This window comes from Larus michahellis, chromosome 2 (genome assembly GCF_964199755.1).
Source record: "Larus michahellis chromosome 2, bLarMic1.1, whole genome shotgun sequence".
NCBI classification, from domain to species: Eukaryota; Metazoa; Chordata; class Aves; order Charadriiformes; family Laridae; genus Larus; species Larus michahellis.
Window position 1 is genome coordinate 8,042,592 of NC_133897.1, and position 27,332 is coordinate 8,069,923.

General features: G+C 45.2%; 1 protein-coding gene across 13 annotated transcripts in view; it reads right to left on the reverse strand.

Annotated features, from left to right (window-relative positions):
- PRKAG2 (protein kinase AMP-activated non-catalytic subunit gamma 2) overlaps positions 1 to 27,332 on the reverse strand; it is a 236,415-nt gene that overhangs the window by 80,759 nt on the left and 128,324 nt on the right. Inside the window, exon 1 of one of the 13 annotated variants that reach the window (XM_074574056.1) lies at positions 23,487 to 23,577. The exons of 11 other annotated variants lie outside the window; for them this stretch is intronic. The gene's annotated coding sequence lies outside the window, so the exon portion shown is untranslated. Of the gene's footprint in view, positions 1 to 6,018; positions 6,258 to 23,486; positions 23,578 to 27,332 lie in introns of those variants that run through there. One more of the 13 variants, XM_074574054.1, reaches the window with a different exon arrangement.

Genomic DNA, 27,332 nt, shown 5'->3' on the forward strand with positions numbered 1-27,332 from the left:
ATAAAATTAAGTCTGAAGAGTTATTGTACCCAAAAATACAGTAGATCCTGCCCAGGAAATTTCCTGGCTATCACTTTCACTTACACACCAATTATTCAGGATGCCTCCCACCCTACCAGAACTACAGCTTCTACTCTTCAACCACAGGGCCCGTATCTGTGATCAGCAGCGCGTCACTCCCGTAACAGCCAGCCCTCCAGTCCTTCATCTAAGCTCCCTGCTTCCAGCTGAGCAGCATCTCTCCTAGCTGCATTAGTAAGCACATCTTCAATCGTATATTATTATTGAAAATCTTATTGTCCGAAAAGTTTCACAGGGAAACGTATATTTTTTTGCAGTAAAAATCTGATTTCTTTACATTGGTTCAAACACAGTAAAGGAAACCGCTCCTTAAGGGGTCTCAGCCACAGAAATACCTGAACCTGAAAGCTCCAACTTTTGCTTTAGAAGCTATTTCACTTTGTAAAACTGAAGACAAAACCGTATCAGTTTCCAGGATTCAGCCTGTTCTGCTCCACTTGTGGTCTATTTACATGCCTAAACAACGCTCGTATCTGTGGAATCTGCAACATAACACCTTTTCCTCATAAAACTGAGAAAATCAGAAGCTGAAGAGTTTAATTAGTAAAGTTGTGAGAATTGTTCTTTCTGAAGATCTCAAGGCCCCTTTATGAGGAAAGGCTGATGAGGAGAAACACTTTCCCAACGCTGTATCCTTTAAAGGGTTTTCTGCAGGTTTCTCCTGCCCTGCTGATTAGACAGAGGATCTTCCGCCTTGCCCAGACTGGTACATTGGTTATCTTACCTCAGTTAAACGTACCTGACAAATCTGGGAAGGCTTCACGTGTGATGTCGGCCTGGCTTACAGAACATGACTGAAATAGTATTTCATTTCCTTAGAGCAGCTTTTCAAATACCCACCATCTGGGAACTGCAAGCAGGCTACACCTCCAGCCTCAGGTGAAGGGGGCTTTGCAGACCTTGGGAGGCTTGGGCTTTGTCTTGTTTTGCCATTTCGGAGTGTGCCGCGAGGTTCTGGATACGTCACCAAAGCAGTCAGCACCTCTGCAGTGTCAGGCTGGATCTGTGTGACGGGCTCCACCGTCACACGCGGGGGATCCACCCTGCAGAGCCCCGCTCCCACTGCGCAACCACCCTCACCGCTGCATTCTACCCTCGCCTTCTCCCAAGCTTAGCACCTTTTAGAGATCCAAACCTCCACAATGAGCCTAGATGAAACTAGATGAGTTTCATCACTTTTGGTTTTGCATTGCCTGTTTTCAACAGACTTGCATTTTTCCCTTATCCAGCAGACAAATTTCTATCAGAGTACAAGAGTTGACCAGGGCGCTTGACTGTCAGGAAAGAGGTGGCCGTCAAGGGCCACCTACAGGCAAGCTAGGAGTAGTATATAGGATCCAGAGATGTAGACAATTATGAATTTGTTGCTTTTAAAGCAACAAATACATGGGATCCAAACACAGCAAGCAGAGACCTTGCTGTGTCTGGTGTAGACAGAAATCCTGGCGTAGAGCATCCCTCTCAATAGGTCTTTTCTAGTTCTCGTTGGCAGGAAGGTTCCAGCCTGGTTTCTAACTCCCAATTTTCTGCCACCCTTTCTCCTTTGTCTTGCAAAATACTGGAAAGAATACTACGGGCAAATGATTCATAGCAAAGAAACAGAGATCAGCCATGAGCTTGATGGCGAAGAATGGTGGGTTTTGGTTTTGGTTTTTTTTGAGACAGCCAAATGCCACTGCTGTTTGACAGCCTGATGTGTGATAAATGAAGAGGTCCTGGTAATGGTTGAAGTAGCCACTGAATAAGTGCCTGAGCCAGGCAGGAGCAATTAGCTCAGCATGGCAATTACATTGAGGGACTCAGAACCAAGACTTCAGCAGACACATGGCTGTGGCCAGCAGACACACGGCCACACGGCTGTGGCCAGCACGCGCTGTCAAAAACACAGGCAACATGTACCTTGTCACCTGAGTGCCAGCGGTGGGGGTAGAGTATTAAGAGTGATGCTCAGCAGGTAACAGCACGATGGGGAAACATCCTGTAGAACCACGAGAAGCAGAAGGAGGAGGTTTGGGCAGGCACCTCTATGAGAAGCAGATGTGAGCAAGGAATGCTTTATCCTCCGTGCATCCATCTGCCACAGAGCATGGGGTCAAGAAGCTTGCAAATACCAGCTTTTCACTTTGGGAATCACCTGGCTAACTTTCCAATCCTGCCACTGACAGCAGAGCAAGAGGAGTTTAAGAGTGCCACCTTCCAAATGGCTCCTGCTGTACACAAGCCCAGGACTGCCGATAACGGGATATGACATTCTGCAGCCGCTGCCTGGGGGCAACTGCTGGGTTACAACAAAAGCTAACTGTGCGCTACCACGATACCAATCTAAAAAAAGTCACCAAAATGAAAATCAATCACCCCTCTTCATTCAAACTGCGCTAGAAAGACACATGACATCTGTGCAAACCCCGAGTTTCTTTTTCTGATCCAAACCAGATGACTAATGAGCGTAAGCCAATCCATGCAAATAAGCCACGTGCAACACTTGGCCCTTATCAACATACTGATAACCGCTGAAAGAAAATTCTCCTCTGGCTTCCCAGCCCCGTATCGGCACGTTAGCCAGGCATAGCTCTACATCACATGGCAGAGATTCACATGGTCGCTTATACTATGCGCTGGTTATAGCCGGCTGCTGTGAGAAACGATGCCTACAGCGGGGCTACTTTATTTACTTAATACACCACCTGGCATTTAAACTTTCACAGAGTACTTTGTGTTCAGAGGCTTTAATGAAATAACTTTTGTTTTCTATGCTAGCAAAGACATCTGGCTGCTAAAGCTAGCATTTAACGGCTCTTTCCACGTTAACCTCACTTGTCCTGTCTAGGCTCTTTGCTGTTTTGAGCCAAACTGAGCTAAATGCTCCCCTGCTATTAGAGAAAGCCGCAAACTGCCTGTCTTTGGTGGCACTTGAGTGGCCAGCACTGCCTGTCTCTCCATCACCCTGTCCTCTGCCAGAGGCTGCAGTAACTGCTTTCTGCCCCCCTCTCCCTGCTTTTGCACAGCAAAGCTTCCAAACCACATCATCATCCTTCGCCTTTTTGCTTCTGGTAGCACCCACTGCGTGCAACATGCTTCACACACATAACAGATCACAGGGGCCCCCACCTGCAGGGTTTGCATTTTGACAGGCAAAGGAAAAGAGGAGGAAAATTAAGCGGGGTGGAAAGGTGGGAGGGGGAGTGTTGTATGCACAACATATAAAGACAAGTTTGGAAGTAATTACTTGCTTGTTCTGATGCTTAATTTCACACTTACCGATTTCATACTTAATCACTGCACTAAATGTCAGCTTTTCAAAAGCAGCTGCTTGGGGGGGTTGCGGAACAAGGGAAGGTGTTGCTTCTCCTATGGTTTATGATGTGCTCATTGATGTAAATTTAAAAAACGAGGGAACTGAGGCAAAGATTTTCTTAGCTTGCTTGCTCTAAATTAGTGCCTTGACCATGTACCTTCATTTCCGTAACACGCTAAAGCAGAGGAACACCCTGCAGAAACTCAAAAACAAGCCAAACATTTTACAAATATGTCATTAGAGGCCCAAGTTAATGAAGAGAACAGTCTAAATCCGAGCCTGCAGAACCCCACTGAAGTCGCTGTGGGTGATTTCATCTGCGCAGTACATCTACTCTCTGTGTAACCCAGAGACAGAATATTAATGCACATAAAGACCAGTGGGATATCCATTTACAGCGTACGCATGAGGGCTCCCGGGCTGGCGCCAGGGGAATGCACACTGGAATGCCGCACGCAGCAAGAAGGCGAGAGTTTAGACTGTGCCACGTTCTGAGGCTCGGAATAGCAGGTTATAAGGCTGTCGGAGCAGACTCTTCAAGAGTCGGGTGCTGGGACTTACTCTCTAATTTATCAGCTTATATGAGCCTCACTCTCCTACTCTTACAAGGAAGAGAACAGCCCTAGAGGTGCTAGCAAAGGCATCAGAGTTACAGCTGGATTGCAAGTCTCCCAGCACAGTTTACTTTTGTTTATTTTCTGCAATGCTTACAAGGGCACTGGGGTGAGAGTAATTAAACATTTGCGAAGTACTCCAAATCCTCAGGAAAGCTGTAGCTAGAGAATGAAGTCGTAATTTGCAATTTCTTTGCTTCTGAAATCCATGTTTTTCAAACCCTCTGTTCTTCTCTTATTAAAAGAACAAAAAATCTCCCTCGTTCCAGCTCTTTTCAAAATTCAGCAGGAGTCCAAGCACTGCATTTGCCTCTCCCCACTGTGCCTGACTCAGACTTCTGTCTCATCATAATTCCCATCTCGCTAACCTGGGAATTAATCTTTTTGTGCACATATGGCACGGCGGAGACGGCACAGTGCTCTCTAGCACACCTACCAAAGCCTTCTGAAGAAATAACTAATGACTTCATGGCTCTGGTTTGATTGAAAATAAATTGCTATGGGCCCGCTCCTGCTCCTTATGCCACCTGGTAGTATAATTTCCATTCCTTCATTGGTACTGGACCATGCTTTTAGTTGAACATTAGTGCAGTAAATGAGTGCTTTCTCCAGACAGTACCCTGCTCAGAGGCTAACCCTCTCCTTCCCATGAAATGTTCCACCCAGCACCATCTTTCTTCTGCCTTTCACAATTAGGTCACGAAGCGAGGTAGATTACAATTAACGCTAGATCTCTGTCCTTCTGGTTAGTTCTCATCTGGACTGGTTTCCCGATGCAGTACAAACACTCGTCCTGGCACAAGTATGAAGGCAGCAGGAAAGGGGCCAGGAAGAAAGCAGAACCACTTTCTACGGTGGCATTGCTGGATTGTACCACTTGAAGTGTACAGAAAACAACAGCCCAAGTTCTTCTAACAATTACTATGAACAGAGTTGTCCATCTAGGGTCTGGTTGAGGGCACAAGGGAGAAAAAAGGGAAGGCAGCTGCACAGCCATGTACCAAAACCACAACTATATCAGAAGACTTAAAATGTGCCCTGAATTGGGATGTACTTCTCTACCAATGGCAAGTCCGTGCTTCCCATATATGAGGAATCAGTTACCATCTTATTTTCTTCTCCCAGCACAGAAGCTGGGTAAGCTTAGAATCAAATGAAGCCCTGTCCTCTTGATTCTCCACACTCTTGGCAGTAAAGTAAGTACTGCCATGACACCCAGCAATGAAATGAGGCTGAAAAGCAGCGACATCACATCTGTACGTTAAACCTTCAGGATGGAGTTACCCGAAGAGGCTATCTATCTGAGCTGTACTAAAAGGTATGTCTACAAAGTTTTTAGATGCTGGTGTTGCCACAACTATGGAAGTCGAACACACTTAGCAAGCACACTACATGCTCAAGAGAGCCATGAACATTTGGGTCCCTCCTACTTAAAGAAAGAGTTCAACCACAAATGAATCCCTACTTTGTTAACATAAGCCTAAAGGGAACTTTAAACACATACCTGGCTAAATAACAGTCACATGGAATGAACAAGCACTCACCTTGGGATATTCAGTGATCCTGTCATTTTGGAGGTCCCCTTAAACTCCTTCATCTTATTCTTCTTGCTTGCTCATGAGTAAAATTCAGACTCATGGGAGGGGACTAGACTTCAGTGATGTCCATGGCATTGGATCAACCAACACTTGGTCTGATTTTATAACTATATTGCCAAGTGTTTATATTGACCACACACATGTCTGGTATTTCTGTGCCAACTACATGACACAAGGTTGGTCTGTGCCTTCCCGTCCACATACACTTTCTTGACTCTTGATCTACCTCTTTCTTCTGCAGATGAAGCATCTCCTCTCCTCTCTACGCTTCCGCTGAAATGTTACACCTAACACTTCACTTCAGGTCCACTAGAGACAGATGCTATTAGAATTAAGTTAGAGGAATTCCTCACACATTTCCTTTTTTCTTGTTACTTCACCTCCTGTTTGCTGGCTGATTTAAACCTTCCTCATCCACTTGCCTACTCACCTGCAAGACCAGTCCCCAAAAGCACACTGCAGGGTACCTTCCTTTGCTTGGCTGCACAACAGGTTGCAGCTGATATCTCCTCTCAACACCCAGCTCTGCGGTGCTGCAAGCTTCTGTCAGGAAAGACCGCAAGTGCCCTTCAGCAGAGCGCGCTTACATTTTTCCAAAGGGCTGGCCAGGCAATTTTCCTCTCCAGGAAATCCTTCCCCTCCCTTGTCATCCAACCCCAGCTTCACCCCACAGCCCATCCCAGGTCACTATTACAGCATGCCTCCAGCACATGACAGCAGTCACATTCCTGGCTTGTTCTACTCCTCAGAGCTGTCATCCTGCTATAAAGCATATGAAAACATAGGAGCCAAAAGGACTCAGCATTTTGAGAGCGGGTACCTCAACAGCAGACTCTTTGGAGCAGGGGACACCTTCATGACAGAGATTTCGCCCACTCAGTGTGGAAAGCTGATCTATTTAAGCAGATCTACCTTCGCCCTTTCACTCCACCATTCCCCCCATTGCACCAGTCCTCATCCTTTTGCAGGTATCTCCCTAAATCCCTGGAGACTTAGGCAGGTCTCATTCCTGCCCATCGGCATCAACTGTGGACAGGCAGTTCACACTGGTGCTCCAACTACCCTCATACTCCAGTTCATACTCTGCAGCAGGGCGGGGATTTCACAGCCTCAGACGCAGGAAGACTGAGCCATGTCTACTGACCTACAAGGCAGCTGAGTGACAGACGCAGAGGAATAGCACACCCTAAACTGAAGAAGCCAGGCAAATCCCGCAGCCATAAAAATCACATAAGGCGAACAGAGTGCTTGGTGCTTCCATTGCATCAGGCAAAAGCACAGTGCATCTCCAAGCAGGCACGTTCGCAGAGGCCCTTCCTCCAAGTTTGCTCCCTTGCTGACTAGGACAAGGCAGCATCTGAAAGTTCAGACATCAGAGATGCAGCCAAAGTCTATGATATGAACTTAATATACTACAAGAGGAAAACGCAGAAACAACTCCTACTGGCTAATGTGCCAGAGAATCATAGAATCATAGAATCTTCGTGGTTGGAAAGGACCTTTGAGATCATCGAGTCCAACCATACACACACACACACAAAACCAAAAGCAAACAAACAAAAAAAACCCAACAACCTACAATCTCTGCCCTTCAGAGCATGCCCTGAAGTGCCACATCTAGACGTTTCTTAAACACCTCTAGGGATGGTGACTCAACCACCTCCCTGGACAGGCTGTTCCAGTGCCTGACCACTCTTTCAGTAAAGGAATTCCTCCTAATATCTAATCTAAACGTCCCCTGCTGCAACTTCAGACCATTTCCTCTGGTCCTGTCACTATTCACCTGGGAGAAGAGGCCAACACCCACCTCTCTACAGCCTCCTTTCAGGTAGTTATAGAGGGCAATGAGGTCTCCCCTCAGCCTCCTCTTCTCCAAGCTAAACATGCCCAGCTCCCTCAGCCTCTCCTCATATGCCCTGGTCTCCAGACCCCTCACCAGCCTCATAGCTCTCCTCTGGACACGCTCCAGCACCTCAATGTCCCTCTTGTACAGAGGGGCCCAGAACTGAACACAGTACTCGAGGTGAGGCCTCACCAGTGCCGAGTACAGAGGCACCATCACTTCCCTGCTCCTGCTGGCCACGCTATTCCTGGTACAAGCCAGAATGCTGTTGGCCTTCTTGGCCACCTGGGCACACTGCTGGCTCATGTTAAGCTGCCCATCCACCAGCACCCCCAGGTCCTTTTCTCCCAGGCAGCTTTCCAGCCACTCTTCCCAAAGCCTGTAGCACTGCTTGGGGCTGTTGTGACCGAAATGCAGGACCCGGCACTTGGCCTTATTAAACCTCATCCCATTGGCCTTGGCCCATCGATCCAGCCTGTCCAGGTCCCTCTGTGGAGCCTTCCTACCCTCAAGCAGATCAACACTCCCACCTAGTTTGGTGTCATCTGCAAACTTACTGAGGGCGCACTCAATCCCCTCACCCAGATCACTGATAAAGATATTAAACAAAACTGGCCCCAGAAGAGAAGAAAAGCATGGACAGGTTTTAAATACCTGATCTCAGTATCTCCTTCCCTAGATGGAACAGTAAGAAAGCTACATCAATTACTAGAAGATCTGCATTAGAGATCAATTTGTGGGCAGTGATCTGACTGTCTGCCCTATTGTCTTCTGTGATTCTACAATGGTCAAGGAAAGGAAATGTACAGAAGACACCTATGCCCTTTTATTTAAAGTTTTAACCCCTCAAGAATCTGTGCACACAGGAGCAGAAGTGGAGAGGGCCTAAAGAAGAGGCTGCAGGGTGGGAACCCAAGGGCAGGACTAGACCTTCTGGGGAAGGAATGGCTCCACCAGCCAGGACCAGATCGAGCAATCAGTGAGTCTGCTGCAACAGCCCTGGCAGAGCCCTTCTAATGCTGCTCTTCAGCTCGGAATAGGTGATTACTACAACCTCCACCCCACCGCCCTGTCCACCAACACAGCTGGAAACAGACAGGGTTCGGGGCTTCAAACCAGGAAGAAAGTATGTTCAACCTAAAACCTTCTGAGGAGCAGGAGGCCTCTCCACAGGACAAGTGTGATCCCGGCAAGAAGAGAGGATGCTTCGTTGCTAACCTGGCCCGGCCCCTGTGCAGGTGGGTGGGATGCACAGGCGGCCGAGCAGGGGGCCGGTTATGCAAGTACTGACTCAGATGTCACGGAGCAAAGCCAACACTGCAAAGGCCGCGGTGAACAACTGTCAAACGATAAAAGATTTCAGTCACTGCTGACTGAAGCTGGACTTAAACCTAGCAGGGAAAGGCTTTGTATCTTATTACCAACCCGCTGCGCCAGTCACTTCCCTCCCCAGCTGCACTATTTTAACCTCATTTCTGAAAATAAATTATGAGCTGTTTTCTCCTTGTAACAAGCAACTATTGCACTGGAAAGCTGGTTGTTTTCAGTTGTTAAAAGCAAGGCAGTGCTGCAACCTGTTCCTCGAAGCACGGGCAGCTCAGGACAAGAGCTGGACTACCCTGATATCCCCTACATACCCAGGACTCCCATGCAGAAAGCCATTTAGATTGAATTAAAAATTGAATCACAAACAGACCGTGACAAGTTTTGGGGCACTTCTGCAAGTTGAAAACCACTATACGTTACCCCGGTTTACTGAACGTTGGTGAAACTGTATTTGATGCTGAGAGTCATCTGCTGCCACTCAACACAAATGAATCAGTCAGATGGTGAAAGACCAGCTGGCATTAAAGAGCCATCTAGACAAGCGTTCATGGCTGACAGCTCATTAGCTGAGCCAGTTCTTGCAAAAACCAGTCTAGAAAGGGGACTGGTGTCTAATCCTTCCAGTCCAGATTCAGAGGACGTAGGATGCAGAGATTCTACCTGCCAAGAACACCACATCCTTTGCTTTCCTGAGCCTCTATTTTTTCTGACAGCTGATTACGTTCCTGCCACCTCCAGAAAAATAGAAGATGACACTGCAGAGACAGCATGAACGTACGATCCTTAACTCCTACCAACCAAGAGCTTACAGATTGGCTGCAAAGAACATCAGGAAGTTCTGCAATGTTCTCCTTTCAAGAGAGGACAGTTTATTACTTAATAATGCTCATGGCTCTCCAGATTTTTCCCTAAGATTTATCCTTACAGGCTCTTGTCACATCAGGGAACTTCAGCAGTTCATTTGCACCACTCGCTCCATCACACTGTAAAGTTGTGGCCCCAAGAAGCTTTTTTTATTTTTTAACTATTGCATTGATTAAACAGATACAAGCTGCCAAAGTTTCACTACTGTAAAATCAACCCAATCACTGTTTTGTGGAAAATAGATGGTATTTAGCAGACACTTTTTTCTTGATGCAGAAGTGAAACATAGAATCAATCATAGAGTCATAGAATGTGTTGGGTTGGAAGGGACCTTTAAAGGTCATCTAGTCCAACCCCCCTGCAGTAAGCAGGGACATCTTTAACTAGATCAGGTTGCTAGTGAACATGAAGGATCACCCCGAAGTTTGGTTGAACTTGAACACGATCCACCTTGGAGCAACTCAGCCCTATCGGTGTTAGACCACGGTCGGTACAAGCTGAACACCAGCCCAGGCCAGCTGAGGCCTCCGGACCATCACATGGCTGGCCACTAGCCTTACAGAGCGTACGTCCAAGGTATTCACTCTGCGTGGAGCCAAGCGCAGGATCTCTGACAGTGTTTGCCATAGCCCCGTCCACCCCAGTGATGCAAAAGGAGAGCTCAGCCCTATTCCAAGCACAGATTGCACCAGTTTCTGCCACCACACAAAGTCCTGGAGTTTGGGTGAAAGGAACTTCCTACCACAGACTTGAAACTTTACAGGGTTAAGACCAGCAAACACAGTTTTTGGAGAAGGCACTGACTTCCATCCAACTGTGGGAGCAGCAAGAGTGGTAGAAGGTCTAAACCAAGACAAGAAGGGAGCTGGGTGTGCTGGTAGCACTGGTACCGCGCAGGCAGAACAGGAAGGTTTGAGAGCTCAGGAGCTGGGGTGTCAGTTTCACCAAAATTACAATTTTTTGTGTTATTGTGTGCTCTGAGTGCATTGCTTCATCTCAGTAAACAAAGCCGCAATGAAATTAAAGGGCTCTGACAGTGAATCAAAACTATCTAGTGTGAAGGAAAATAATCAGACCTGGGCAGGGGGCTCGGGCACAGCTGGCCGCAGGAGGAGGTGAGTGCTACAGCAACAAAAAGGATATCAACCAGAGCGGGCTTAGCCACTAAAACGGCCAAGGTAAACAAGGCACAATCTGTGCTAGTCCCTCAGCAATATGCAATTAGAAAAAGGATCGCATAATTACATAACTTTGTCATTGCTGAGACACGATGGCGCTAATCAATGACCTTGCTTCCACATGAACCGTGTCTTACCAGTGATGAAGGTGCTCCCGGCCACTGCACGCCTGTGTTCTACGGCAGCGTGCAAGAAACGGGTAGAAATAAATCCATGCAGGAAAACCAGGACACATTGCTAACTACATTTTGTTTCATTCCTTTGATCTGTCACTTGAAATCAGTCAAAATCAAAAATAAAATATCCCAAACCTGTGCCTAAGAGGTATGTATCACATTGCTTTCATTCGCATTGATAAACCCTTTTCCGTTTTTTCCTTGTTGACATCTAGAGCTGAAGTTTTAATGACATTTTGCTCTGGCTCTGTTTTCAACACCACTGATGATAAATACATGCCAGCAGCCAGCTGAAGCAACAGTTGCTGCAGATCCAGTGTCAGAGTGTGACAGACATGTGGACGGCTGCTGTAGATGCGGGGACACGCAACCAGGGACCCTGTGATTCCCGGTCACGTGCCACAACGTGATCAAGGAAAACTGGCTCAGTCCTTTCCCTCAATCTCTTTCCTCTCCTCCCCCCCATCCTTAAGGAGCTGTCGGCTTTCCTCTCTTGGAGCCATTTGGTTTGGCTGATACTGGGGATTTCCCTCAATTAAATTAAACCAAGACAGGAGAAATGCACACTGAACACAAGGAAACTATCTGCCAGCAACATATATGAAGGGAAGGGCGCAGGAAACGCCTCAACATTCACAGCCATCCATGGCCACTTCATCCCTGCTTTACTCAGCTCCGGGCTCTCCCAGAGACCTTTCAGGCAGATCTAAAATCTCTGGCTCCCCAGAAAGTTTTCCTTCTTCTTCACTGAGCAATGATGCTGAGGAGGGCGAGGGTCTCCTTTCCTGCTGCTTGCAGGCTTTTCTTTTCTCTTCCCACTCTCTCAGGAGTAGCACTCTGCCCAGTTCTTCTCTTCTCCTGCCCCTCCTCCTCATCTGTCGATCCCTCCTCCAGCAACCCAATAAACAGGACCCAAATTCAGGACTGAGTTTGGAAATAATCATGCAATTGCACCGGCAGGAAACAGGCATCTTTGACAACATCAGTAGCAGAGACGGGGACCTTGCTGGGAGCCAGGTGCTGTCCTTGGGGGGATTTCATTCCCTCGTGAAGATTACAGGGCCGATTTGTGCTGAAAATGCTGACTTTGCTCTCTCCTCCTATATCCCTGTGGGGATTACAGGACTCTACTAACAAACCTCCTCCTTCTCCTCTGCTGGGACCGTCCCCGCACTCCTGGGGCTTCTGCTCCCATGATTTGCTGGGGAAGAGGATGAAGGAGCACCGTGTGTTATCATCATCGCCCTCCCTGCAACTGGTCCCAGTGCCTACGCGTGAGCTCGCCTTGCCAAAGCATGGGAAGGTCAGGTGGCTCAAAGCACAGAGCCAGATTTCTGCAAATCCCAGAAGAATTGTCATGAAATACAAGTATGTCCATTCAGCTCTGCAGTATCACCACGGATCAGCTACGCCATCCCAAACTACTGAGCACTTTGCAGAAAAAAAAAAGCCAAAAACCTCAGGATAGAGCTCTTCTACAGCAGATTATTAACCACTCTATAGATCCTTTCCAGGCTGCAGTTTACTTGTTCTGTGTGGAGAAAGTTATTTGCCAATACAACAGCCTTAAAACATTTGGCAATGCATGTTTTATCACTTGAAAGTGATAATACGTTTGCTCAGAACAACAGGCATTTTTAAAGACCAACATTTGGTGGTGGAGGCTTTGCTAAAGCAACATGGAGTCATGATTCGGCACTGAGAAGTTCTTCCTAAGCAAGTTCTCCGGCCACAGAACTACTTAAAGTGTCAATTTAATGCAATAAGGTGTTTATACCTGTAGCACACTGCATATCAATTGATCAAACTGCGACTTCAAAGGGGTCTCAAGTGCTTGGAAGCAGCAGTATGGTTAATTAATAATGTAAAACAAAACCCAACAAAGGCAAGACATCAGCAGCAGAGTATATGGGGCTCTGCAGAAATTAGCTTCCATTAGACTTAATCAGAACAGCATCTCTCATTCCCCTGAGAACACTGATGCAATTTATCCCTTGAGCTACACCCTCGCCTTTAGAGTCAGACCCACTGTATCATTTACATCAAATATGTAGACCATTACCTGCAATAAGATGCAGACCAAAATAACAACCTACACATTTCGGTTTATTAAACTGTGATTTATATGCTCCCAATGGTTAAAAATTGCTCTTCAAATAGGGAGCAAAAGCACAAACTGGTCCATCACCTCCCTTTTCCGAGAGGCCCCAGCAATGCCGTCAGCACATCCCCGTTCCTCGGCAGAGACATGCATTAATTAATGACTTTTCCTGGGCAGCCAGAGCTGGCCGAGTTCCCACCGCGCCAAGCTGGAATGCGAAGCTGCCCCTTCCTGGCAGGCTGCTGGGGTCAGCCTCTGCCATTGACTCAGCTGCTCCCGCTTGCACTTCGGTTGCTAATGGGACCCCTCTAACACCATGGAGGTGACTCCCGCTCAGATGTTTAGCTTCACGAGAGGCCAACTTGGAGATAAGGTGTAAAACAGAACGTAGCACAGAAATTCATGGGAAAAGCACGTGCTTATCATGATGGTAGCACATGGGATGTCTCTAGCCTGCAATGTGGCTAATCATGGCTTTGTTGTTTGTTTTTTTTTTCCCCTACGGACAAGCTTTCTCACTTCAGGGAACTTTCAAATCTGATCTGCTCTCCATCCATAAATTTTGTCCCACGTGGATAATGAAACAGATTCTGATTTGATTCCTCCTTACTCCAAGTGGCAGCCTGGCTTCCCAGTTCTCCCACATGAGCGCGAAGCCGCAGCGCACAGGTCGGCATTGCAGACAGAAACAGATGGTCTGAATTTTATTGAGATGTCCTGAAACTTTCTTCCTTACGTTAGCATCTGTAAAACATACACATTTCAAAAATAAAGCGCGTACGCTATTTTCATTTCTCCCTGCTCCAGTCCTACCTCCAGGGGATTTTTATGCCTTGCCTCTAATGTAGACCTTATCCTTTCTGGCTGAGGATGCTGGGGTCCATCTCCACTTCTGTGAGGAGGACTAAAAATCTCCCCAGCCACTCTGCTCCAGATAAGGATGGGTTTTTCTCTCATTACCAAACTGAGCTGCTGCCCTTTTTCAACGCTTCTCCAAAAAAACTCCCTCTGGAATTCACAGGGGGTCATTTATATGTTAATAAGGCAATGCAACTAATGTGGGCTCGGATTCTTAGGCTGTGTGGATCTACTACACGCAGAAGGGAAGCCCATCGTGCCCGAATACTTTAGCTTCTGCTGGCCGTAACACCATAGAGTGGCCAGTCTGACCTTGCTCCCTAATGCCTTGTTTTGCTCAGGGTATGTTCAGATCTGCAGGCTGCATCTCGCGCTCCGAGTGCGGTATAGCAACACGAACAAACCCTTCCTTCTCTAGAATGTAAATATAACCCAGCATTTCAATAGCCGTGTTATTATAAGTGGTCTTGATATGGCCACAGCACAGCAACCAAAACACTGGATTAGACGTAGATGTTTTACAAGCCGATCCAATTTTAACTCATTCATTTATTGGCATCACACACAGTTCAGCTGCCTTGCTTGAATGTTGCACAACCAAGAACAAGAGCCAATATTTTCAAAGTACCGTGCCTAAAGCCATGCATGTGAAATTCAATGTAATGCAACCCTGGTAATGAAGCTAACTTCTGGTTTAGGTGCTTGATTTTCCATTGATGTGTCCCAGGATTAAACAAACAAAATTACACTGTACCTACACAGCTATTTTAATGCATGTGGTCCTACCATAATGAACACAACATTTGTATGTACATATTGTATTCATCAGTAATACTGGTTCCAAATGCCACAAAAAATCACCAGCTAAACCCTCAAAGTGTCACGGTATTTAAACCTACACACGTCCTCTCTGCATTTTCTTTTTTGAGACATTAAGTCTTCCCAATATTTCTCTGCACCCAGAAGGGGCTATAAAATTCCAAGGAAGGAAAAAAGAAAAGCTTTTCTTTTTTCTTTTCCTTTTTTTTTTTAAAGGAAGAAAATGAATTCTTTTATAAAGTAACATGATTCCAGAAGCCCAGGATGTTAGAGACTACAGGTTCAGTAAGTTGCAATAAATTTAGACTTGGCAATTCTGATTCATGAATTGCTTTTGACTTCTTTTCTCATTTATACATGCGTATGAAAAAGAAATATCTCAACTTACTCCTGATCTGTACCTATTTACAAAGCAAGAATCAGACTCATATTGTACATAATACAATCATAAAACCAGCAAGTATTTATGAGTTATGATCACAAAAGTCATTGATCACAAATACCTGTAAATGTTTAATTGAAATAATGGCATAGGTGATAAAAAGAAGGGAAATTAAAGAGGATACCAGCTCCTCAAGCAAAGAAGTTGGTTCCTCTGTTTCCACTTCCTTTTCTGCTAGTGCTAGGGACGTTTCTTGCCTACTACGCAGCAGTGATTTATGACTTGCTATGTGACGCTATGAATGTATATGAAGCCTCTTGAATTTTACACAAAAAATATTGGGGAAATGTAAAATAGACTATTAAATCACCTTAGCAACATTGAAATATGCGCTCCATGTCTACAAAATTGATGGAACAAGTGGCAATAGGCTAATATGTTTAATCATTGTTGTTCATAAGTGAAGCTGTACTTCGGGAGAGGGGAAATGGTTTGTGATTGATTCCTCGTCTCATTTCACCCACAAGCAAAGGCCTCGATGTAATTCCCAATAAAAATCAATAGAGAGACTTCCAGTGAACCTTGCCTTGACTCCAAATAAGTTAGCAACTTATTCTATGCGTCCTTGCCTTAGAGTAACGTCTAAAGAGTGTTGTTCGTATCTGACTTGCACAGCCTTTGCCACTTTTACTCCCCAATATTTTAAAATTCAAAAGAACTACTGTATTCAGGGTTGGGTTTTTTTTTTCCTCTCCGTAAGTACAGTTGGTCTTTTCCATGCATGCATTAGGTTTCTATAGCAATGCGTGTTGTTACCTAGCTTATGGCCAGGGATAGTATTTTCATTTGGCTGTGACATTTGATTAATTACTAGACTTACAGGCCAACTTCCAGCTGTTTGTACCTGTGTGTATTTGTACATGTATACACACGGACATAAGCAAATTAGGGGAAAAAAAACATGACTTGGCTTTTTAAAGCCCAGATTTGCAACCATTACATGTAAAAACCCAGGCTTGACACCTTCCAGACTTCATATGAGTAAAACTATACTGCGTCCTAGAAGAGTTAGTTTGGGGGACTTTAGTATAAAGCCACGTCCAAGAAAAAGAGAAAAACAAAGCCATTCTCTCTGATGTCCCATAAGCTGTATTAAAGAAACTGAAGTAGAAATGATATTAAAAAAAACCCCAGCCATCACCAGTGGAAACAGAAGCATTTATACACCGTTACTGGCAAACAAGAAGACACACTCACAGACCCACCAGCCAGTAAACAGAATATCTGTGTGCGTTAGTGGAAGGTCTATGGAATTCAGCTCCATAAGAAGTCAGCAAGAGGAATCCTATAAACAACAGAAATTAATCTAAAACATCTTTTAAATTCATCTAAAAACAACTTTTAAATTCATACAATCTGTATCTAATTGATTGCCACTACATATAACTGCACTGCTCTAAATCCTTACCACCAAATGCATAAAAGAATGAGGCTGTGAAGGTGCCTCACTCAATTCACAGCTGCATTGAGATGCCTTTCCATGATTGCTTTATATTTGATTTTACACACTCACACAATGCCCAAACTTGTCCCGATGCCATTTAATTAATTGAAATCACTCCTGCAGCCTGAGACTGAAAACTGAATGTTGTAATCCCTCTTGTTTAAATCAAGATTATTTCAAACGTGGGCAAACACGATGCCTGGTAGGTCTGCCTCTCTAAATATGGCAAAGAATAATCCACGTGCGTGCCTGATCACCAAGCCACATGGCTTAGCAGCCTTGCTGTAGCAGGACAAATATGCCATTCAATAGCAAAGAGACACCTGGGCTTAGAGCAAGCCCAGGTGAAGCACCCTGAGGTTAAATGTCTGAGTTTTACATTTCTTGCTCTACACTGAGAACTTAGCACATACTTTCATGCCACGACCAAACACACCGAACACGGAGGTGAAAGGTCTCCATAAAACCGGGCAAATGCAGCATGGGGAGGGCAGGCCACAGAGCAGCTCTGCGAGGGACATCGCTGCCCTCTGCAGCAGCGAGGACAAGGGGCAGAGATGGGCTAAACCAGCCAAAGCATGGCTGAAGGCCAGGGCAAACCTTTCTCTTCCCCAGCGCCAGCCTTGGGTGCTCATGCTCCCGGGACAGAGGAGCAGCTTTCCCTTGGCAAATCTTTTTTTCCTTCCATCAACTTTATGGATGCATTGGGTCCATGCTGGTGGGCTGCAGATGCTCTCATGAAGGGGTGAAGACAACCACAGACACCAAAATGCTCACCACGGCCCTGGATCATCACTGCTGCTTCTGCTCCACAGCCCGCAGAGGAGATTCTCCCCTTTACTCCCTCCAGATAGCTTGGGTGCAAGGCTGGTTTAACAGTTACGGGGATCTGGACAGAGACTGATAGTGTATTCTTAGATCTAAATGGCTGCCAAAAAACCCCTCATGGAAATCACGCAAAACTGCTTGTGAGAGCAGCTGAAGACGAGCTAGTGTTTGTCAGACATCTACAGATAACTGCCAGGCTCGAGTACTCCAAACAGTACCAATAATTTAATGTTTGGTCAGACAAAATGCTGAAACCCAGCCTGTCTGTCTGCCAGCCCCTGTGCTTTTAGCAAGGGTTGGAAAAAAAAGAAGGTTAAAGTAACTCTGCTGGTTTTAAACACAGGGAATGTGGGAGGAAAAGTGTGGTTTAATGCTTTGCAAGCAGGGAATTAAATTCAGCTCCTGTTATATCTTCTGTGGGGAAAAACGTGTAACAGCAATCCCAGGCAAATGTGATTCTGGTAAGTAAGTAAGAAATAGCCGTACATTTCTGACCTGAAGTCTCTCTGCCAGTTGCCACCGCTGGGCTCACCTGCCCCCACGCCTGTATTTCAGTATTATCCCCTATAAAAAGTTGAATTCTGTAATGTTAGCAGGAGGGATGCTTTGCTCCCTGTCCTGTCTGTATGGCAAGGTTTATGCCAAATAAAACAGAAATGCTTAGAGCTGATAAAAGCACTTATTGCTATGAATAGTCCCTCAGTGAGTTATTCACATGAGGAAGCACTTACAGGGCATTAAAAGCCAAGCCCAGAAATTCTGCTTTGATTTTTAATACAATGAAAACCTACATATACTTACAGCATTAATAACACATGGATGCAGAAGAACTCATCGAAAAGCACAACGGGTCACATCATTAGGTGGTGTAGACCATCACCAGTAACTTGTGTACAGCCACATTGCTTTAGACTAGTGTGTATGACAAGTTAAAGCACCATTTCTTGAACACTTCTGAGATTACGTACCTAACCTGGCATATTATTTGTGTTTAAATCATGAGAAAACAGGAAAGAGTAGCTGCATATATTTTATGCATAAAATAAAACCATAGGAGCTTGAAAGCCTACAAGTTTGTGATCCATAGCTCATGTATTTCAGGTTCCCACCAGTGCTCAAGCATCATTTGAGCTTGAATCATGTTGTCTCTGGATCCAGACAGTTCCACTGCTTTGGAATAGTCACGCTCGGCATGTGCCAGAGGAGGCAGGACAGGAAACCAACCCAGAGGCCCCACCTGGAAACATCTTCTATCTGGAGATGAAAAGCTGCAATGAAGGAAGCTGTATGTCAGCTAATGAGCTCTGACAGGACCAGTTAAGATTTTTACAGGTGGATTAGATGTGAGAACTCACCCACGTACCTTCCACAACCCATTAAATCACTAGGATGAAATACACGGAAATAGAAAGCAAAAAAAAAACCCAACTTTCAAAGTCTCTGCTCCTTTATTTCCGGTTCTAAGAGCCTTACACGTCCTCCTCCTTTTCAGAAAACACTCAGAAACCTGTTTTCTAGGAGAGATAACCTGTTCTTGGTGGTTTTTTTCTTGTTTGGTGACACATTGCATTACTACTTGTGCTACCAACACCTCCTTTCCGTAAGTATCAGTACACCTTTGACTTCTGGACTCTAGGCTGTGCACCCTGCTTCTCCCTCAGTGACTCCATTGGTAAAATAAAGTCCACGAGCTCCAGCACAGCTGCCCCCACCTAAGGAAATACCTACGGCAGAGGACACTGTGTTTCCAGACTCATTCCCAGAACCGCAAGATGATCCGAAACTCACTGGGGATGCAGCAAAGATTTACGTGGGAGAGCAAATACCAGAGCAAATACAGAGCTGCTTTTCTGAAAGCCTTACAATGCATCGACCAGCATTTCCTATTCATCTCAGATCAATGAATCTTCAAATCATCGTCCTATGTTAATGCGCATCAGATGGTGATGATTTAGATAAATTAAATTAGGGAAGATTGGTGGTAATGGTGAATATAGTGAGATTCTTGCAAAATGAGACTCTCCCTCCAGATTTAGCGCTTTCGCCAAACGCAGCGGTGCAGTAGGGAGCTCTGACTTCCACGGGTTTTGCCAGCTGGGAAAACAGACAGGTTAAGAGAAGAATTGTAAACTTGGACCTGACATCCAAATCCGTAGAAGTAATTTAAATAGTTGTTCCACTGGCTTAGCTAAGGCACTGAGCACCCACTGGATTCACAGGTCGTTGAGAACACCCTGTAGCACTGCAAATTGTTCCGGTGTCTTTGCAGGGCTTTAGGAAGTGGAATGCCAGCACCTGAATGGGAATGTTTTTATCTGTTTTATCCAGGATCACTCAGCACGCTCTGATCAAAGAACAAAATCTAAAATCTCTCTCCTTCTAAGCATTATACACATTAACACCCCAATCTGATATGGCAACCCTAGTCATCTGAAATTCAGCCGCGCACTTTCTTGAGCATCCTTTTAAAACTCACAATAGAAAAGAAAAATCTGGGCAAACAACATGCTGACTGCAATAAAGAGCATGCCTGTACCACAACCTAGAGACGTGAAACTGGAACCGTACGGCCACCCAGCCTGCAAACACCTTGGGGTATTTATGCAGGTGGCTGGCTGAAAGCTCCCTGCCACAGGGTTACCTGCTTTAACGAAGTTCCTCTGCGCAGCTGCAAGGTGGCTGTATGTAACCACACCGCGTCAGAGGCAGACACGCTCACACAGTCCATCAGATTTCCTCTGAGCGGGCCACCTAACCAAATGAAAATTGTGCTGGCTTCCTCTCTGTATGCTCAGCAATATCTGGAATCATTGTAAAATCAAGGATTGTTCTACGTGTCCGTTTGGTTTTCTCAAACACAAAATATAATCTCACATTTAAAGGGATACAGCACCCACAAAAATCCCATTCTGCCTGAATTTTTCTTACTCACCCTTCTCCCTTCTGACACAACCAGAAGCCAGTACAGAGAAACACGCCTTCTCAGTTTACTTATTCTGGACTTTCTTCCCCTTTCCCCAGTATAATCCTGCTGGTTTTCCCCTTTGATTGTGTGGACTCAGAAACAGAAAGAGCTTTAAAGTGGGAAACCCCCCCCAAAAATTACCTGGAAGATTTGAAACCATTCCAAAAACAGAGACATCATTTCTGTCCTGAGTATCTAGACTCCAGGCTGTCCCTTTAATTGTGAAACACACAGAAATCACTGCACCCCTCTGTGAAAGACGGGTGACTGCAATGGAATCACAAGGGGCAGATGGGCTTTCTGCTAATGCTTTCCGTCCTAGACACACGTTCTACGAGAGAGCAGCAGTGGCTGGTCAAGTAGGGGTGGCCTTTATGGGGATGAGAGAAGTGCGAGCTCATCTTGGAGTTAGTCATGTGCTCTCGTTTCAAGGGAGGCCTCATTATTTCTTGGCTTTATCTTTCTCGCAGATGCTAATTGCAGTGCTTCCACTCTGCTGCTCAAAATCTCTTCCTGAAACAGATGAGCAAAAAATAAATGCAATTTTCATAGCTACGACTGATGAGGTTTTAACAGCAACAAGGAAAGCTGGCTGAAATCCTGGCTGGCCAAAGAGTGGCTGCCAGGTCGTCCTGCCTGTGTCCTCACAGGGCAGCTGGAGGAAGGTGTTGTGACACACCAGGAGCTGTGTAGGGGACGGAGTGTCTCCAAGTACTTCTCCGAGGTTTTAGATCCCTTACAGAGGCTGCAGGTGGGACTGTAGTTATTAGGCTGCTTGCCCTGGGAAGGCATTTGGCTCTCCAGTCCTTCCCACTGAGCTCCTCAGACCAGGGGCAAGGACTGTGGATAAGGTCCTAGAAATAAAAATAAGCCCTTTTCAGTAACAGATTGTGGAGACACCCATACAGCCGGGAGCACAACACAGGCAAAGCATTTGGGTGAGCATCTAGAACATCCAGATGTTTCAGTCTTTTCAAATTTATAAAAAATCTCTACTCTGAATATCCTGGATGAAGGTCTCAAGAGACAATTGAGAAAAAGAGCCTAACAATAAGGGACCCAAATGTGAATCCACTGGATGTGAATCTGTAACGGGTTTGCGTTTATGGAGATGAGGCACTGACCCTTCACATACAAAATAGCGGCCTTCCAGTACCCGAAGGGGGCCTACAAGAAAGCTGGGGAGGGGCTGTTTGCAAGGGCATGTAGCGATAGGATGAGGGGCGATGGTTTTAAACTAGAGCAGGGCAGGTTTAGATTAGACATTAGGAAGAAGTTCTTTACAACGAGGGTGGTGAGACACTGGAACAGGTTGCCCAGAGAGGTGGTGGAGGCCCCATCCCTGGAGACATTCAAGGCCAGGCTTGATGGGGCTCTGAGCAACCTGATCTAGTTAAAGATGTCCCTGCTCACTGCAGGGGCGTTGGACTAGATGGCCTTTAAAGGTCCCTTCCAACCCCACACATTCTATGATTCTATGATTCTAAAATATTTTACACATGAACTACTACCATCCAAGTCAGTTACACTGTTTATCTCATTTCTCGTATGTGTTCATGTCTATCTTCTAAAAAGCAGCATGGTCAGAAATAGTCATCATTTTCGCAGCTGCTGATCAACGATGAGAAGTTCCCATATGCGTAACTCTTTCTGCACGCAAGCTGCAGTCCATGTGTGAGGATGTGTGTGTACACACACACGCCAGGTACGGCCATGACAGATCACTAGCTTATGAATATGCAGAGACAGATTGAAACAGCCTTGGGCTTGCACAAATGCCGAACGTGTTCAATATTTCTAGAAAAGATCTGCACAGAAATGAAAAGCTTCATCTAAATTCAACTGTGGATACCCCCAGTGAATTTTCTGGAGCTATAGGACAGCTGGATATATATGTTCCCATTCTCATTCAAGGTGCTGAGCACTCCTGGGACCAGACCAATCACATGAACATAATCCCACTATGGTGAACGGGACCAAATGAGTCAGAGTGTGTGATGTTTTACAGAGCCAAACCCATATAGTGTTGTTGGAAGATAACAATAATCTGAACAAAGTAAATGAACCAACTAAGATACTCTCCATTTAATGCTATAGTTAGTCATTATTTGAAATAATGTCATTTCCACAAGTGGGTAAAGCTAAAAAGATTACTTACAAAAGCACGTAGTTATTAAAGATTCTGTAAATTAATAAAAAGAATCTTTTAATTATCAAAATATTACCACTAGTAACTAAATCACTGTTCAGCAGGAAGTCAGAGTTTGTCCCTTGACCCTTCATAAAACTATTTCAGCTGGAAAAATGAGCAAAGACCTCTGCAAATGCACCTGCCCCCGTGAAACCATCCTGATGGGAGACCTGAAGGTAGCCGCGTGGGTAAAGATAACTGAGCACAAAACACCGTCTTTAGATACACAGACAGAAAACTGACACTGATACAGCTGAAGGCATCCTAGAGCAAATCAGCCCCTGGGTTACTTGCTTTGTAAGGAGATACAGTTCGTCTGGCCTACCCTCAAAAGTCTTCTCGAGCAACAAGTAGGGCAAATGAGTTACACGATGCAAACGCGCACAAGAGAAAGCGGGAGATCAGCAATGGTAACTTAAATAGGAGCATTTATTCCACATAAACTGCACTGTCGAAGGTGAGCCAGCCAGGAGAAAGGTCCCCTTCAGCTGAGCAGAGAAGTGCAATTTGAAATAGCAAATTTAAAATTTCACTTCTGGTTTTGATACTGAATCCATCCCATCTGAATTCCTTCGTCTCTCTGCATCTCAGGCTCATCTTCTGGAAAAAGGTGGAATGAAGACGGAACATGCTATAGCTATCCCAGATCATGGTACTGTACGGCAGTAGAGAAAATGGATCATAAAGACTCGTTAGAACTGCTACAATAAAACCTCAACATTGAAATATATTATGCAAAACTTGTTTAGGGTAACTAACACTAAAAATGTTACGTGTAGATGCAATTAGCCTTTTTCAACCTCTCCTATTATTAACACCAGTCCTGCTACAGTCCCCCGTAACCCCCTTTGTTACCATCTTACCCTATTGAAAATGGACTATTTGTGCTCCTTGCCCTTTCTCACGGGGGCTGTCTTCACTGGTAGCCAGGATTTACTATGTTTGATTTCTTCCCTGTGAATGAGAGCAAAAAAAGAAAAAAAAAAAAAAGACCTACTGACTTCAGCAGCAGCAGCACCCCTGTGACTGAGCTGCACCCTCCCTGCTACAGTTTGAATGTCAACCCCCCCTCCCCGCTGAGCAAAGCAGCTCAGCTTTAAAGCACCTCTTAATCTAAGTTAGAAACCCCTGCGTGCGAGAGCGAGTCAGCCGGGGTGACACTCGAGCTACCGGTGCAGCAAGGACAACTCCGATTTTCATCTGCTGCAATAACTCCTCTTCTTGGAACAACTCCTTTTCCTGAACAGCCTCCCGTAAGGGGTTTTAAAATTGCACCAGTCAGGTTTCTTTTGTCAAGTCTTTTCTCAAGGTTCAAAAGAGGTCCAGGAGACTGAGGGCAAGGAGGGAGTCAGCCTGCATCATCAAATGCAAAATACTGCACTTGAATACAATTCAGCTGTTTTGTTCTCACATCCTTCACAATGCCCGAGTAAGCAACACAGAGCCGAGACTTGCTGATTTTTTCCATGTATTACTACATTTCTCATCTCATATTTCTGTTTAACAAGAAGGCATCTCCTCCATGCCTTTGATGAAGAATATTATTGCAAAGAACATAATCAGCTTCCCCTGCACCTTCTTGTCCTGAAACATTCCTTTTGCTGCTGGATAATGGAATAAATCCAAGATTTCCATGCGAGTTCCTGTTTTCAGTCCATTGGCGAACAGTGTGTTCTCGTGTCTTAACTACGTGCTCTTCAAGCTGTCTCCTAAATTGCAGGCGTTGAGGCTCCCTTCATGTTCCCTGCTCTTCGAGATGCCAGTTGAGCTGGGATGAGCTCTGACACCTGCCACTTAAACGCAGCATTTGGTACGGTCTAAGCGGTGAGTAGGCTTGGTCTGGGATAACGAGCCTCGGTTTTAGGAAAAGGGATACAGAACTGTCCCACGTGCCTTTAGACCTGCATATAGGACTTTTTTTTTTCCATGTCCCTCTCTCAAGTTGTAGGCCTGACAACTTAAACATCCATCTTGTCGTGGCAGGAGGGTCTAGGTGTTGGGTCATGCAACCCAACACGGGACAGAAGTCTGCTCATTGCAGGTGAGCTGGCACTTAACCTAACTTCTAGTTATCTGAAACGCTAAAGCAGGCAGAACTTCTACCACCTCCATTTAGCTGATTAATGGCTTTTGGGAGGAGAATGCTCTTAATGTATAGAGTAATATATTTTTAAAATATAGATAATTATTTTCCAGGAACAGCTTAAAGCTATATACATTAAAGAATAGTTTCGATTAGCTAATGTCTGCCCTAGGGTGTATATCAGGACAGCTCTTGTCCACAAAAACCTTTAACATGAACAAGCTCTCTATTTCAAGTCTCACCTATTTCTGCCTCATTTTCTTGCCACAGCAAGAAGGGACACTGGGTATGGGCAGGGGCTGAACACAGGGACTGAACTGCAACACACCAGTGGCTTACCCATGCCTTTCTCCTCCTCCAGGCAGGAAAGGCACGGCAGCCATACAGGGCTGCGATTAAATTTAGGATCAGACTTTGCTGAACTTGTCCTACTCATCACTCCTGACCTTGCTTTTATCTGCTCAGCACTTCACGCCTTCCCTCTGCAACATCAGCCTTTTGCTTTCAGTCTCTCCTTATACCTTGATAACTGCGATGCTAATCAGAATATGGGAAGATAAGAGTCAAGGAGGATTTAGACAGAAAACCGTGAGGCTGGCCAGAAGAATAACCAGGCGACAGGCAGATTGCTTACTTAAGGAATCGATACCAATTTAGAACATTGAGGCAGTATGAGGATCACGAAGTGAGGCTCCCTTTGTAGTTACTAGTTACTTTCACAACATCTTGATGAGATGGATCAATATTATCAGAATTGTGCAGGTGGGAAAATAGGTTATCTATCTCAATTATGGTCCCTTCATCATAAAACTGTCCTTTGTTCTGTCTGGGGACTACGGGGGCCTACCATACATCAGCAATTTTCTCCATAGCATATATGCATCTATATGCCTGCATTTGCCACATCACCTCGCTTAATAAATGAATATAGTACGGCTGTCACCACCATACTGGAACAGGTCTAATCAGGCATGGAGGCACCCCAGAGTGAACTGGCATGCTGTCAGGGAAGCGCTGCTCTGAGAGTAATTTGCCCATGGTTATAACATACCAGGAAGGAGAAAAAAAACCCAACCCAACAGCTCATTTGCACATATAAGGTTTTTTTCCTCAGCTAGAGGAATGCAAATGCCATGCAGCCTTTACATTATCTCCAACGGTTTGGCTGATTATCGCATCTCTAATTCCAGTTCACACAATCCCCACAGCACTTTCTTATTATGGATGTGCTGCTGACATGTACAAAGACTGATTAGATAGTTAGACACAAGCCAAGGAAATAATAAATGTGCAACTCCACTTTTCAGAGAATTGTTTTACTATAGGCTCTTGTGTGCACAGTTGAATTCGTCTTCAGAGTTTGATCTCTGCCCTTTCTTAGCAAAAAAAAATTCCAGTTATTGAGTTAAATCTTCCAGATAGATAAATCACATCATAATATTCTTCAGGTTTATCATTTTCCCATCTGTTAGACAGTGAACTGGACTATCCTTATTACAGCTCTTACAAAGCTACCTACCTAACCTTATCAGTGGGCAAAGAAATGCTCTGCACCTTACACACATGTCCCACCTTGCCAATGTAGCCATTCCTTGTAATCAGTGTAGGAGAAAACTCCACCACCAAGGCAAAGCACGCTTCTTTTCAGGTAAGCAGCCACTTGGGTGGCCAAGAGAAGTCTTCTGGTTACATGCCAGAGGGGTCTGGCTATGAGTGGACAGTCTACACAGGTAAATGGATGGGTTGCAGAATAAAAGTAGCCTGGTCTTGGAGTGAGCTATACTGGTCAGGCCCCAGAGTGGCATCAGTGGTTGCATTGTCCTGTCTAACTGGTCACTTATGGGCTGTGCTGAAAGGCAGCTTCATAATGCGGAGGTGCAGACTGAGTCCAGGCGACACACTGCAATAGGTGACCATGGGTTTCTACTGACCAACCTCAAAGAGGACTCAATAAAACTAGAAAAGATGCAGAAAAGGCTGACAAGGTTGATCAAAGGAATGGAGTAATTTTTTGGTTTAGGAAAAGATGACTGCAGGGAAAGGATATGACAGAGGTCTGTAAAATCAGGCGTGGGATGGAGATGGGAAACAGGGAAGAGAGAATCAGATGAATGCAGCAGGTGGGAGGCTCAGAACAAATACAAGGAAATACTTCTGATATATTACGTTCTTAAACAGCAGAACAGGTGCTGTTGTAGGCGCTAGAGGTTTCATTGTGAAAGGCAATTGGATGAGATCATGGAAGAAAAACTAGTCAAGGTCTACCAAACACTAGCTTTAGCTCAGGACATGAGGCTGGGAGAGCGTAATGGGAAACATCGTCACATTCTTGTCCTGTTCTTATACTCCTCCCTGTACCTGTGTTACTGGCTGATGGCACAAAAGGAGTCTGATGTGGATGGATAATTGGCCTGACCTGGTACATTTGTTGTTGTGTGCTAACTAGAAAAGAATTTCAAAGCTGTAAAAACAGTAATGTAACCTTGCACCTGAGCAGAACGTGCCTTTATTCTAGTGCCATCCACACTATGATTATGATAAAACACTTAATTTTCTATATCCTAAACTTACCATTTATAAAATGATACTAATGGTGTCAATCTTTTAAAGATACTCCAAGATCTAC